The sequence below is a fragment of the Sapajus apella genome, unplaced genomic scaffold (genome assembly GCF_009761245.1).
Source record: "Sapajus apella isolate SASKATOON/1434 unplaced genomic scaffold, GSC_monkey_1.0 scaffold3, whole genome shotgun sequence".
Taxonomy (NCBI): Eukaryota; Metazoa; Chordata; class Mammalia; order Primates; family Cebidae; genus Sapajus; species Sapajus apella.
The window spans coordinates 25576706-25587645 of NW_022436943.1; positions in this window are offsets into that span (position 1 = coordinate 25576706).

Below are 10940 nucleotides of genomic sequence, written 5' to 3' on the forward strand. Positions count from 1 at the left end.
GACTAGAGATGGCAGACAACCTGTAATGTGTAGGATGGTCACACTCTGACCTGCATGATTTTTGAACATCCCACTGAACATTTGCACAAGTGAAAAATCTTCAAAATTGTAGGAGCCAAGACCAAACTCTCTTTCATATATAAACCCAAAGCATTTTAAAAACACACTGTATTTTCTAGGAAAGCAATTGCTGTCCACATGAAGAGAAGACCTTGCTTTGTTTTCTTTAGAATTTTTCCAGGAGTTGTTCACTGTTTTGGGAAATCGTGTTAGCAATGTCAACACCACTCATGGAATTCGAGCTCCCAGTACTGTACACCTGGATGAGCCTGCCCTGGCGGCTGCCACATTCACTGCCGTTCCAGGTATGGATCCTAGCACTTGCAATGTTGTTGCTTCTTTTAGCGCAGTCCTGCTGAGCATTTGCATGTTGAAATACATGTGTTTTTTTGTTTGTTGGTTTTCTTGCTTTTTATCTGCTTTTTAAAAAAAATCATACTTTAAGTTCTGGGGTACATGTGTAGAACGTGCAGGTTTATTACATAGGTATACACATGCCATGGTGGTTTGCTGCATCCATCACCCAGTCATCTACATTAGATATTTCTCCTAATGTTATCCCTCCCCAAGCCCCTCACTCCCCGACAGGCCCCCTTGTGTGATGGTCTCCTTCCTGTGTCTATGTGTTCTCATTGTTCAACTCCCACTTATGAGTGAGAACATGCAGTGTCTGGTTTTCTATTCTTGTGTTAGTTTGCTGAGAATGATGGTTTCCAGCTTCATCCATGTCCCTGCAAAGGACATGGGTTCATCCTTTTTTATGGCTACATAGTATTCCATTATATACATGCTATTTTACTGTACATTGTTTCTCTTTTAACTCTACTTCATAATAGTTTTTTAATTTTAAAAATTATACGTACAGATAGTTTACGTTGTATACAAATTTAATTTCAATGTAGTAAAAGGGACATCATAAAATATTTGTAGGGCTGGGTGCAGTGGCTCATGCCTATAATCTCAACACTTTGGGAGGCTGAGGTGGTAAGATTGCTTGAGCCCAGGATTTAAAGACTAGCCTGGAAAACATAGGAAAACCCCATCCTTACAAAAGATTAAAAAAAAATTAGCTGAGCCTGATGGTGTTCGCCTATAGTCCCATTACTCAGGAGGCTGAGGTGGGAGGATCATTTGAGCCTAAGAGTTTGAGGCAAAAAAAGATAAAAATATTTGTTATGAAAAGAGGGTATTGGATCCAACAGGGAGGAGAGCCACTGTTTGGACCAGTGAAGATTCATCTCCTGGGGCCTCGCATGGGACTCACCTCCCTGAAGCCTATCCGTAGGCTGAGGAGGATGAGTGCCAGGACAGGGAGTGTTCTTTGGGGAAGCAAGAAGTGAGAACTGGCCAGGGGATAGCAAGAACATTGTCTGCTCCAGGGAGGTTCCATTCAGCGCCATCCAGGAGGGAAAGAGAGACCCTGGATTCAGTAGCTGCAGGTTTCCAGGCAGGAGAGAGGAGTTTGTTGTTGAAAAAGACACAAATCCTCAGGTCCACCGTGACCTGGATAAAAGGCCATTGACTAAATTCACCTTCGTTGCCTTTTTCTTTTTGTTTTTGAGACGGAGTCTTGCTCTGTTGCCAGACTGGAGTGCAGTGGCACAATCTCGGTTCACTGCAACCTCCACCTCCCGGGTTCAAGTGATTCTCCTGCCTCATCCTCCCGAATAGCTGGGACTACAGGTGCGTGCCAGCACACCCAGCTAATTTTTGTATTTTTAATAGAGACGGAGTTTCACCATGTTGGTCAGGATGGTCTTGATCTCTTGACCTCGTGATCCACCTACCTTGGCCTGCCAAAGTGCTGGGATTACAGATGGCCGTGAGCCACTGTGCCTGGCCACTTCCTTGCTTTTGATTACCGCTCCATGAAATAGTCTTGTGATTACTAATGTGGCATTCTGGCTACACATTTTTTTTTTTTTTTTGAGACAGAGTCTTGCTCTGTTGCCCAGGCTGGAGAACAGTGGTGTCATCTCAGCTCACTGCAACCCCTGTCTCCTGGGTTCAAACGATTCTCCTGCCTCAGCCTCCTGAGTAGCTGGGACTACAGACATGCACCACCATGCCCAGCTAATTATTTGCATTTTTCGTAGAGATGGGGTTTCACCATGTTGGTCAGGCTGGTCTCAAACTCCTGACCTCAAGTGATCCGCCCACCTTGGCCTCCCAAAGTGCTGGGGTTGTAGGCGTGAGCCACCGCGCCCTGGCTACTTTGATACTAGGAAGAATTAGCCAGGTGGCTTCCAATGCTAGTCACTAGTGTTCAGGTCCCCGGAAGGGGCATTCTCAGTTGTGATCACATGTACTGGTGCTCTGATCAACGCATTATTCCCTATGGATCTGGTTAAGTCAGTAGCTCAGAACTGACCTATTCTGGGTATCCTGACACAGGGGAATTCTGGGACTTGCAAAGCTGAAGGGGAAAAGACTACCTCCAGGTGCTGCCTCCTGAAGAGGCCCTTTCTGGGTAACTGTTGGCTTTCCTGGATAATAGGGGCTTTCAAACTTCTCCTGGCTGTGCAACCTCTGAAAAGAACATGAAATGTCATTCAAACACTCACTGTGCCGAGCCAGTTAAAGGGGATCTGTACTACCTGAGGGCTGGCCTGGGAGGCCTGGAGACAGCTACCGCGCACCCTGAGAGCCTCTCCCTGCGGTGGGTGAGGGCTTCTGGAAGATGTACAGGCTCTGAGTGCTTTTGTCCTCTCTAAGTCACAGGATGCAATCTTGGCCTCGGCCATCTCCCCGCTCCTCCCTGCGGGTGGAAGAGGGAGCCACCCACACAGAAGCTCCTTCCTACTCAGACTTGATTCCCCTCAGCCCCACCCCTGGGGGTGCACCCAGGTGGGGCTCCTCTATTCACTGCAGAGGTACAAGGGCTGTGGGCAGGCTTTCCTGGTTAGGCCCTGTGTTAGTCCATGTACACTGCTTTAAAAGAGTAACTGAGACTAGGTAATTTAGAAAGAAAGGCAGCTTATTCGGCTCGTGGTTCTGCAGACTGTGGATGAAGCATAGGCCCAGCACTGCTTCCGGTGAGGCCTCAGGAAGTTTCCAATCATAGCAGAAGGTGAAGGGGAGCCAGCGTATTACATGGAGAGACTGAAAGCAAGAGAGGGAGGAGGTGCCAGGCTCTTGTTAAATAGCCAGATCTCGTGTGAACTCAGTGTGAGTGCTCACTCATCATCGCGAGCACAGCACTAAAACATTCTTAAGGGTTACACCCCCATGACCCTAACACTAACACTAACGCCTGCTAGGCCCACCTCCAACACTGGAGTTCACATTCCAACATGAGATTTGGAGGGGACAAACATCCAAACCATGTCAGGCTCCTTCCTCAACTTTTCTCTTTTGCATCGTAAAGATGGAGAGGAATGAAGTCTTCAGGCTAAGCCGTCAGTAGGGGAACAGTTAAAGCAAGTACCAAAATATTAAAGACGTAAAGAACTTCCACCAATACCAGGTCTTTAGTAGGTCAGACCACCAGCTTTACACTCTTCTTACAAAAGACAGGGGGCAATTTCCTGTCCAGTCCCGAAGGGAGCATGGTGCAGCTTCACTGCATGGAGAATGCCAGAAAACCAGGCGTCTTAAGCTTAGAAACAAGTCTGTGGCCCCAATAAGCCCCAGAGCCTGAGACCCCAAATGTGGAAGAAATGCCTGGTAGCCACAGGGCCCAGAGGGTCCCGCAGCACCGGGAGACAGAGATGGCACTAATTCCCAGGGCAGTGGCGGCCACCAGGGCATGCCCAGGAGCTCAGGGGTCTTGGAGGTACCAGGGAAGCTCCTCCCCTTACCCAGCAAGCAGCTGAGGCTATGGAGACCAGGTACCTGCTCACGAACATTCATCTGACCAATACTCATTACTGAGCGCCTACCGTATGCTGAGCTGCTCCAAGTGCTCTGGATGGGCCTGGCTATGATGAAAACAGCCCTGCTCTGAAGGACTGGGTGGACCTCAGTAAATACCTCTTATAAGTGTGAGTTTGCTTTATGCTTTTCTGTGTACAAACGGGCTTGCATTGCTTTTAAAATTAGGAAAAAGTTATTAAAGAAAGTTATTAGAAATTGTTTTTGAATAAATATCCACAAGGAAATAGAAACGTGAAAAGGAAATACTGGATAATTACACAACTGCAAGAGCAGTGGACTCTGTACTCTAATGAGGCCTCAGGAGGTGTGGTCAGAGAATCAACACCAGATGGTCCTAGAAGAATTGATTGTAAACTGTTGTTGTCAAAGAAATCGTAGGAGAACTAGCTGTTGGTCAATCTGGTGCTGCACTTCATTCATGCGCATCATTATTCATTCAAGAAACTTTTTTTTTGTATTATATTCTAAGAATATAGAGATGGGCAAATTACCATCCTGTCCTCTAGGACCCCACATTTCTGTTGCAGGGCAGATATGCTAATGGTTACAAACAGCAGAATGTTGTAGGTGCCATGGTAGAGTTGGGGACTGGGTGTAGAAGGACCACAGGAGAGAGATCACCATTTTATCTTGGTCCACAACACAGAGTCTGTTACACAGTAGGCTCTCACTCCGTTACTGAACAAATAGTGTTCAGGCGAAGCTTCATGGATATGGGAACCTGGTAACCTGAGCCTTGAAATGATGAAAAATGACATCTTTGGTTTGTATCTGTTCCAATTGCCTTTACTCTTTTTTTTGAGATGAAGTCTTGCTCTGTTGCCCAGGCTAGGGTGCAATGGCATGATCTTGGCTCACTGCAACCTTTGCCTTCGAGGTTCAAATGATTCTCCTCCCTCAGCCTCCTGAGTGGCTGGGATTACAGGCATTTGCCACCATGATTGGCTAATTTTTGTATTTTTAGTAGAGACGGGGTTTTACCATATTGGCCAGGATGGTCTTGAACTCCTGGCCTTCTGATCTGCCTGCTTTGGCCTCCCAAAGGGCTGGGATTCCAGGCGCGAGCCACCGCGCCCAGCCACCTTTGCTGTTTTCTTGGCAGCTTCTGTAACTTTAAGTGTTCTATGACCACTGCTGGCCTTGTTTTCACCACATCCCCATGTGTGCTTGCATTCCTCACACTAGTTCTGTATTTCTTTCTGCTCTCCTTCCAGTGCTACCTGCTCTTTCTTCATAATTTTTCGCTTCTACTTCATAAAAGCCATGTCTTCTTATGTCCTAACAAAGATGCAAAGCAGTTTTTTAGAATTATCTTCTGATTCTTGGAGTCCATCACTTTCAGAAACAGGACCTTCCTCTAGACTTCTGAATGACATTCTATTTTCTCTAATCTGCAGTACTGCAGAACTTATCCTGCAAGAAGGGAAATCTGTTCAGATCTACTGGTTGCCAAAAGACACAGTGTGGCTTTCTCTTGACTCCACTCACTTTCCATTTAGACGTTTATGGAATCTCATTCTTTGATACACAACTGGAAGACAGCATCGTATACAGAGGTTGGTACAAATTCCAGTGTCTATAGAGCACATATTCCTTTTATGTAGCTTTCTAGGATTGAGGCAGTATCTTCTCCTACAACTAATATCTGTCTAGTTGACATTCTGAATTACTAAAATGTATATGCACACACACACACACACACACACACATGCACACACACACACACACACACAATTGCCCTGTCGCCAGCCTATGCCTGACCACGCCCACCACCATGCACATATGTACTGAACTTTCTGCACTTTTGTTTTCTTAGAATTTATTTGTTAAATGGTGATGTGCAATTTCTAAATAAATGCAAAAAAAGAGGAATTGTTGGTAAGGTCAAGAAGAGGAGAATGGAGTGCTGCTTTGAAACACAGAACACAAGCAATTGAGGGATGGATTCCAAATTCTTTTTGGTTGATCCAGACCCTGGGCTTCTAAACCAGAGGTAAAAAAAAAAAAAAAAAATCTAGAGAGAAAGAAAATGTCCTCCTTCTGCATTACAGGACTCTTCTTTTGAGGGGATGGAACATGTACTCTTTCTGTGTTTGATTCTGAAGTTTTCCTTATAGAACTTAGAATTTGTCTACATTTCTTCCATATTTGGGCAGTGCATTTTTGAATTGTTTTAACTTCTGGTGGGGTTACATGCTTTTATTCTTTGTACGCTCTAAATTGGTATTTTAGTAGAAAGTTGACAAAGATTATACTAGGAACTGATAAGAAGATACAATTTGAAATCAGAATCCCTGACTTATTATATATTTATTCATTCATTGATTCATCCAACTAATATATATATTACATATAATATATATATTATATGTATATATATAAAATATATATATGTTTTGAAAGTCTCACTCTGTCAGCCAGGCTAGGGTGCAGTGGCATGATCATAGCTCACTGCAGTTTTGAAAACTCCTGGGCTCAACCCATCCTCCCACCTCAGCCTCCTGAGTAGCTGAGACTACAGGCATACGCCTCCACACCCAGCTAGTTATTTTATTTTATTTTGTAGAGTTAGAGTCTCGCTACATTGACCAGGTGGCTCTTGAACTCCTGGCGTCCAGTGACCTTCCTGGCTTGGCCTCCTAAAGTACTGGGATTATGGGTGTGAACCACCACGCCCGGCCTTCCAACTAGTATTGAGTCCAAATTATTTGCCAGGTCCTATGGTAGACACCAGTAGTAAACACCTCACCCTATCTTCATGAAACTTATTGTCTAGTGGGTGTTTCAGGCTCCAGGGAATTCCATGCTCCAGATTAAGTACAAGTTCCATGCTCCATGCCCTATACTCTGGGCTATGAACCAGATGTCAAGGGAGAAAACACTTGGGATGATAGGTTGAAGGGCTGACAGGATTGAAGGGTCTTGATAACATGTTCATATGTTTAGACTTTGAACCTATGAACCTTTAGATGGGGGAACCCCTAAGGAATTTAGCGCAAGGGTGAGTGACTTGTTGAAAGCTGTGATTTAGGAAATTACTCCTGTAGCCAAGTAAGGGGTGAACTGAGATGGGAAGACAGGGAGAAGCAGTAGGGCCAGTCAAGGAAGCTATCCCAGGAGGCCAGTGGAGATGCACTGAGAAGTTGAATTAAGAACTAAGGATATGAACAGAAATTTCTCAAAAAAGACATTTATGCAGCCAACAAACATATGAAAAACAGCTCACAATTACTGGTCATTAGAGAAATGCAAATCGAAACCACACTGAGATACCATGTCATGCCAGTTAAAATGGCGATCATTAAAATCAAGAGATAACAGATGCTGGAGAGGATGTAGAGAAATAGGAACACTTTTACACTGTTGGTGGGAGTGTAAATTAGTTCACCCATTGTGGAAGACAGTGTGGCAATTTCTCAAGGATCTAGAAATAGAAATTCCATTTGACCCAGCAATCCCGTTACTGGGTATATATCCAAAGAATTATAAATCATTCTGTTATAAAGACACATGTATGTTTATTGCAGCACTGTTCACAATAGCAAAGACTTGGAACCAACCCAAATGCCCATCAATGACAGACTGGATAAAGAAAATGTGGCACATATACTATGCAGCCATAAAAAAGATGAGTTCATGGGCCAGGCGTTGTGGCTCATGCCTGTAATCCAAGCACTTTGGAGGCCAAGGTTGGCTGATCACCTGGGGTTGGGAGTTCAAGACCAGTCTGACCAACATGGTGAAAGCCTGTCTTAAAAAAAGAAAAAAAAAAGGACAAGATCATGTCCTTTGCAGGGACATGGATAAAGCTGGAAACCAGCATTCTCAGCAAACTGACACAAGAACAGAAAACCAAACACCACATGTTCTCACTCATAAGTGGATGTTGAATTCACTTGGGTGTCCATGTGCCAATGAGAACACATGGACACAGGGAGGGGAACATCACACACTGGGGCCTGTCAGGGGTTGGGGGTCAGGGGAGGTTTAGCAGGGGTGAGGGGATAAGGGAAGGGATAGCATTAGGAGAAATACCTAATGTAGACGATGGGGTGATGGATGTAGCAAACCACCGTGGCACATGTATATCTATGTAACACATCTGCACATTCAGCACATGTACCCCAGAACTTAAAGTAGAATAATAAATTTAAAAAAAATCAACAACAAAAAAGAGTAGAAACAGAGCAAGGGATTTTAAAGGATCTGGCAGTTGGCTTCATGTGGGTGACACGCAGCAGGAACACTGGAGATGGCACCAAGATTCCAGGTGCCTGGGGAAATGTGGCACCATGCACTCAGAAGGGAAGCGTCAGAGCAGAAGCAGCACTGGCAAGAGACGGCGATGGTGTCTTTGGATGTGTTGAGAGGATAACACCTACCTGTCTGCTCTTTCCTTCACTTATTTTTATTTAGCTTGTTAACTCCAATCTTAGGTTCTAATATTGGGACACTGAAAGTTTCTAAAATAAAAATCCAAATAAAGCCCCTTGAAGAAGAATCAACAGTAATTATCCTAACTCATCACTTGATTCCATATGCTTGGGGGTCACATGTAGCTAGCTGGTGCTTTTCATCATCGATATGCCCACCCACCCCAAGCAGTCAACTTACTTTGCATTCCCAAGGGGTAGGTCTTAGTTGTAATTTTCCATATGGAGCCAGTGGGCCAGAAATGTAGGGGCCTCTGCCCAAACCACAAAGAGTATCAACTGTCAGGATAGAAACAGTATTCCAGAGATCTGATTATTCAGTCTTAAATAGTCACGAACTCACGTATTTGAAGGGAGATGGCAAGCGTAAGCTTGGCGCCATTTTAAAGTTATTAAAATCTGGTTCTATTCTTCAGTATGTGGATTCCCAGGAAAATTCTGCTCTGATTTTCCTACCCCTTAGGTCTGTGGGTTATAGTAAAAGAGAAGCTGCAGATTAGTTCCGATTAATTTCCATCATGAGAGTCAACTCTTGCTTTTCAGGGAGAGATTAGGGAAGGGATGACATGGGTAATTAAAATCCACAGATAGCACAAACACCCAATGTAACCAGCAATTTCAAATCCTCCTCCACTAAATTTTTCTTATTAGAGGTGTCAAGTAGCAAGGCTCAGCCCACCTTTGGGGGCTGTATCTAACAAAATGTGAACACATTGGCAGGCAGGCAGGTGGGAGCAAGAAGATGAACAATGAGAAGAAGCTGGGGGTTGTGGGCCTTCTGAGATGGAAAATCGCCCAATCTTGCCCACTCTCTGATGCTGTCATTTAGAAGAATCACATCAGCAACATTAGTTTACATTGTGGGCTGCCAGGCAAGATTTTTAGAAAGACCAGCTTACTCTTTGTTCATCACAGGAGAGCAGTTCACTGATCAAGAGCCCCACCCTTGCAGAGAATGGGTTTGCAGGGATTGCAGGGAGAAGGAGGTGACATGGCAGAAGTGGACCTTCAAGAGCACAGGCCTTTCTTATTTGCCTCTGGCCTTAAGTAAGCTCTGCCAGTTTCAGCTATTGATGTGACGTGGGCTCAGCCCAGCTTGCAGCTGCTGCCACTTTAGATTCTCTCAGACAGAGCCTTGCACAGCCTTCGTAGGGCCTCCCATTTGCCAAGCATTCAAGGCTGCACGTTACCTAACCCAAATCATGCCTTTCTTCTCACTACACTCCAAACCATATACTGCCTTTGGCCAGGTTCACCCCTGGTGGGTAACATATCTGTATTTCTTACCACCTTGTCTTTGCTCCTGTCATTTCCTAACCAAATCCCCCCACTCCCCAATTCTCTACCCACTCCTCTTGCTGGAAATGGAACTCCTCTTCAAGGTCCAGCACCTCCTTAAAACCTTCCCTGTTTCCCCCAACTCAAAGCGATGATTCCTTCCTATGACAGCACTTCATTGATGTGTCTTTGATGACGCCACATTATGCTTTCTATTATATCACGGTAGCTTATATACCTTACGACTTTAATGTTCCCTGAAATGTGGGTCATGACCCATTAGTGAGCTTTGAAATCACGTTAGTGGGCTGTGACCTGAATTTTAAAAAATGAAATAGAATAGAATAGAACATTTTAGAATGTATTACACATAAACATAGTTCCCTCTTTGGTTTATGATCAAAAAGCTTGAAAGTCACTGCCTCAAGTAGTAGTGATGTTTTCAGCTTTTATATAACAGAAAGCCTTGATCCAACCAGCTTAAATAACAAAGAATATATTATCTTACATAATGCAAAGTCTGGAGATAGATAAGGCAGCTCTATGTTTGGTTTATTAGCAATTTTTTTTCTTAGATCTACCTCATTTGTCCTATTAACGATTTAGCAACAGCCTCAAGGACCCAGATTTTTGCCATCTCTGTCGTCTTTCCAGCAACCTCCCCTCTCGTTTGCAAAATGGGCTGTAGGACTTTCTTGCATCATAACAACATCCATAGAAAAAGGAAGCTATATATCTTTGGGTCTCTATGTATCAGCAAAATAAAATCTTTCCTAGAACTCTCCCTACCCCCAGATCTTCTATATTGCTCTTTGAAACAAAGTGAAATCAAATGAATTACATACCTAGCAGGAGTGGCAAATCACAATTAGTCTAAAGCAAAATTAGTTTCGATCAAGATAAAAGCATTTTCCATGAGCATCTCTCTGGTTCCACTGGTCAGGGAGAAAGGGAAATTGATGGATCTGGATCTGGGATAGGCCAGCAAAATTATCTTTCAGCCACGCACAAGGTGCATCTCAGGAGGGCCAGGGTCCCTTTCTCTGCAATGCTTCTCACGTAGCAAGTCTAGACAGTCACCTCCACTTCCAGTGATAAATGAAATCAATCACTTTCCTCAAAGTATGAATATTCATGGGATGCAGGGACCAAATACCCAATTTGAGATACTAAAGGCTTTCTGCAGACATAGCTCATGCTTTTTGCTCCTGTATAACCCACCAGAGGTTAACATTTTTTCCAGGTTTTAATTTTTCCATTGAATTATCAAGCGTATAGGGCTAGATTAACAAC